Genomic DNA, 4,829 nt, shown 5'->3' with positions numbered 1-4,829 from the left:
GAGGTGCAGGTCGACTCCTACCTTTTCCTTTGGAGCTACGGCACAAATACAATGTGCGCTCTGCAAGGATGACGAGGTGCAGGTCGACTACTACCTTCTCCTTTGGAGCTACGGCACAAATACAATGTGCGCTCTGCAAGGGCGACGAGGTGCATGTCGACTGCTACCTTCTCCTTTGGAGCTACGGCACAGATACAATGTGCGCTCTACAAGGACGACGAGGTGCAGGTTGACTGCTACCTTCTCCTTCGGAGCTCCGCCGCAAATACAATGTGCGCTCCATCCCGACCCGCAAGGACACAGGTCGGCTGCCATCTGTGCTCCATCCCTACCTGCAAGAGTGCGTCACAAGCACTAAAATATATTCCGAGTGAAGGACAATGTTCGCTCGAAGGCAAATGCAAACATATTCAACGGCAAAGCCAAGTTCAGATAGCATCCTACAGGTCCAGAAGTGCTCAGGCATCAAGCCTGTTAAAATTTATCGGTTACAAAAGCACTCAACATTCCGAGGCAAATTTAAGGCATCAAGCATAAAAGTTTTTTACTCCTCCAGTGGAGGACTGGAAGGCGTGATAAACTGGTCCAGGTCGATTCCATCTGCAATCCGAGTGGCAGCTGCAATGAAGGTCTCCATGAAAGATTGGAAGTCATGCTTCTTGGTATTAGCCACCTTGAGGGACGCCAGCTTTTCCTCTCGTGCATCCTTGCAGTGAACACGGACCAAAGACAGAGAAACATCAGCACCACACCTGACGGAAGACTTCTTCCATTCTTGCACTGGACCTGGAACTTCATTCAGTCGAGTCATCAGAGACTCGAGGTCATTCTGAAGCGTCTCCCTTGGCCAGAGTGTCGTGTCGATTCGCGACGCCGCAACTTTCAGTCGAGCAAGATAGTCAATCACACTAGCGACACGAGACTCCAGTCGGAGCATGTTCATGGCAGTTTCATCCTTCACAGGAGAGTTGATAGGATCCAGGCCTGTCTCCACTCGACCGGTCTCTTCCTTGAAGTTTTGGCAGAATTCTGTAAACACAACTCACGGATAAGCCAGCAGTTCTATGATAAGTCAGTGACTACAAGTCAGTCGGGCAGGAGAGATTACCCTCAAGCATGATGAATAGCTTCTTGGCGAGCCCTCCCAGATAAGCCTCCAGATCATTCTTCTTCCACACCAGTTCACTAGCCTTGTCACTCAGAGCTATCTTGTCATTCTTCAGACGGCTGACTTCCTTGTTGGCTGCGTCGAGAGCAGCTTTCAGGTTGGCGTTCTCTTCTTCAAGTTTGCCGACTGAAGTCAGCTTCTCCTCCGCAAGCTTCGTTTTGTCCAAAACCGCCTTCTGCGCCTCAGCAAGTTCCTGGTCCTTCTTGTTCAGAGCCACCTTCGTTTTTTCTGCAAAATGACAAGGAGGTCAGAATCAATAATGGGCAGAAGGATGAAAACAGTCGTCAAGTTCTCACCAATCATACCTTTTGCCTCGTCCTTCGCCTTCTGAAAGTTCTCCTGAACAAGTTTCAAGTCAAGGTCGAGCTGGATATGTTTCTTTTCGAATTCAGTATAACGAGCCACAAGCTCGCAAGATTTCTGCAAAGAGTCAGTCGACAGATATCAAAGAGAGGTTGCTTCCGAGTAACTAAGAGAAAAACCGTAGCATTTTTAAGACTACAGTCGAATCAAAATATTCAACAGTAGTCTTGGGGACTACACCCAGTGGGTGCACTCATCGTGCCCCCACTAGTTTTATCGACTTGATCCGATCAGTCAACTGAAAGGAACAAAGAGATTGTGGTTCCAAAACCATAGCTAACTGCCAGCAGTTAGTCTTGGTCTCATCATGATCTACAAAAAAAACAGGATCTTCAGACTACAGTCGACTGCCAGCAGTCCACCGTAGTCTCAGGGACTACACCCAGTGGGTGCACTCAGCATGCCCCCACCGGTTCTAAGATTCCATTCGACATGGTCCGACCAGATCGACTGAAGAAGTTGGAATGAGGAAATTCAAAATACAAAGACTACAGTCGACTGCCAGCAGTCGACCATAGTCTCGGAGACTACACCCAGTGGGTGCACTCAGCGTGCCCCCAACAGTTCAAAACATCAATGGACGCACCCAGTGGGTGTACAGACTCAAAAATCTTTAGACAGAAAGTCTTCAGATAGCATATCCTAACAGAACAGGCGGTGACCAACTAACCTGGACATTGCTCTGAAGGGCTGAGCTCGCATCATAAGCCAGTTGGCTGGCTTCCCGAATCGCATTCACCTGCTCCATCATAATCCCCGCCTGGCGTATAGCCTCCTTAGCAGCACCCGCTTGGTCCTCTGGGACGTGGTGTGTGGCAAAAAGGGAGGGCGGATCAATAGTCGACGACGAAGGCCGGGCACTCATCAGCGGCACAGCGAAGGTCACAGAATGCCGAGTGACATCGCCACCTTCTTGAACCAGTACCTCAGGCACTGATGCAGTCCGAGTGTCATTGCCAGCCGGCGCCTTTCTATTTTTCCTCGCCCTCAGTGGCACCTCGTCGTCATCATCAGGGAGATCAATGACATGATAAGGAGCTGCAAGATAGATCCAGAGTCAGAAACGAAATCCAATCGACCAAAAGTGAAAATGCTAGAGAGCGTACCAGGGTTGGAGGTGGCAGCGTCTTCCATTTCCTGGTCGTCGTTCTTGGCGGAGATCTCGAAGGTAGCAGCACTGCAGATTTCAGAAATCAGTCGGTCAGTCGGTGAGTCGACCAGAAGTTCGTCCGAGCTAAACAAGGAAACGCAAGTTCTGCTGTTACTCGGAGATAGTGGGAATGACCATTCTCATCTTGTCAAGGCCTTCGGCGGCTTTGATGGCTTCGGCTGCTTCGGCGCATTCTCAGTCGGTGCCGGAGAAGCCGCCCAAGGATGCTTGATCGACTGCACAACAGGCGCGACCGCCTTGCCACGCTCACCCGCGGAGTTGTGGGCAAGCTTGGACCGCCTTTCCGTGCAAGGAGGGTCGACTTCCATTTCCTCCTCCTCCTTGCTGGAGCCGTCTTCAACCTCTTCCCCCTCACCGTCAGATTGCCACTCCTCCTCCTCACTTTCACCTCCACTCGCCTCTCCCTCCTTGGCTTGATCCCGCTCCCCATTGGGTATCGAGTACATCTCAGTCATAGCCTAGAAGACAACAAACAAGACAAATGTCAGTCGGCTGATTTTAAGCAAACAGAATGGAGAAAGCGGAATCACAGTCGGAAATGCAGAATAGGACCTTGTCTACTTCATATGATTGGTCGAGTGGGACAATCCTCCGGGCTCCTCGGGGGTTGTCTTTGTTCCTTGTGATGCTCGCCATCCACCGCTCCAGCATGGCAGCGTCAATCTCCTCCGGATGGATCCGAGTGGTGTCCTCAGTGCCAGAATACAACCACATTGGATGATCTCGAGCTTGGAGCAGCTGGATGCATTGTCGGAGGAAGACCTCCAAGAGGTCCATGCCAGTCACCCGTCACAGATGAGCTGCACGACACGCTCGACCAGCACCTTCACCTATGCCTTCTCCTCCGGGACCACCTTCAAAGAGGAGGGCTTCCTCACTCGTTCCATGGAAAAGGAAGGGAGCCCAGTCGACTGCCCTGGCGTCGGCTGGTCTTTGCAGTAGAACCAGGTCGACTGCCATCCACGGACGGAGTCGGGAAAAATCATAGTCGGAAAGGCCTTCTTCACCGTGTGGGAGCGGCAGGTGAAGATGTGCTTGAAATGACCCCAACGAGGCCGGCAACCCAAGAAATTCTCGCACAAAGACACATAAGCAGTGAGGTACACGATGGTGTTGGGTGTGAAGTGGTGGAGTTGTGGCCCAAAGAAATTCAGAAATCCCCGAAAGAAAGGGTGGGGCGGCAAAGAAAACCCGCGGTCGACGTGGGTGGCCAAGAGAACGCACTCACCCTCCTGAGGCTACGGCTCCGACTCCCTCCCCGGGAGCCATGCCGATCCATGGGGGATTAGCCCTCCGTCGGCCAGGTCGTCAAGATCCGCTTGACTAATTGTCAAGCGGATCCAGTCGCCCTGGATCTAGCCCGGCGGCAGGCCGGTCCTCGATGAAGATCCGCTTCGACTGGTTCCCCTCCCCTTCGCCTTCGCCGTCGCTTTCTTCGCCCGCTCCAGGGCTGCCATCTTCTCTTTCACCATCGTCGTCGGCGAGGCACGCACGGAGCAGCGGCACTGAGGCAGAAGCGAACGCGGCGGAGGAATTTAGAGAAGAGAGGGGGGGAATGAGGGCGCACTGTTCAGAAACCCTCGTCCGGCGCCTTATATAAGGTTGCTTCCGAGTGACTGACATGTAGGCCCGGACGATCCTGTCAAATCCCGTAACAGTCGCGCGCTACGTGGCGAAAAAGGTGGCGCGGAGATCGAGGCGTCCCTGCCTTATCCTGTACGATTGTTGCGGCCTCACTCCGCCCCGCGCGCTTCCCAAAATTCGAATCCCGCGAAATCCGCGGGTTACAGAACAACTCGTTAGATGAAAGATCTCCTCCGCTCTGTCGCTCGGAGCTCTCCAAGTGAAAAACTTCACTCGACGGATACAAAGAATGGATCAAGGCAACTGAAAAAGAAGTTCGTGCCATCACCTAAAGTTCATTGATCCAGTACAAGACATACTCAATAGCATGAAAAATGGGTCGGAAGAGTTCTCAACTCCTTCCCCACTCAAACCTCGATCCATTCGGGGGCTAATGATGAAGCCATGTACCTAGGGTAGGGTCATGGCTCTGTCATAACTACCCTACCCAAGGACATCTCTAGAAGAAACCACCTGTCAATCGACTCAGAAGTGTTCCACTCG

This window comes from Triticum aestivum, chromosome 1B, assembly GCF_018294505.1.
Source record: "Triticum aestivum cultivar Chinese Spring chromosome 1B, IWGSC CS RefSeq v2.1, whole genome shotgun sequence".
Lineage (NCBI taxonomy): Eukaryota > Viridiplantae > Streptophyta > Magnoliopsida > Poales > Poaceae > Triticum > Triticum aestivum.
Note: the sequence above shows the minus strand (reverse complement) of the source record.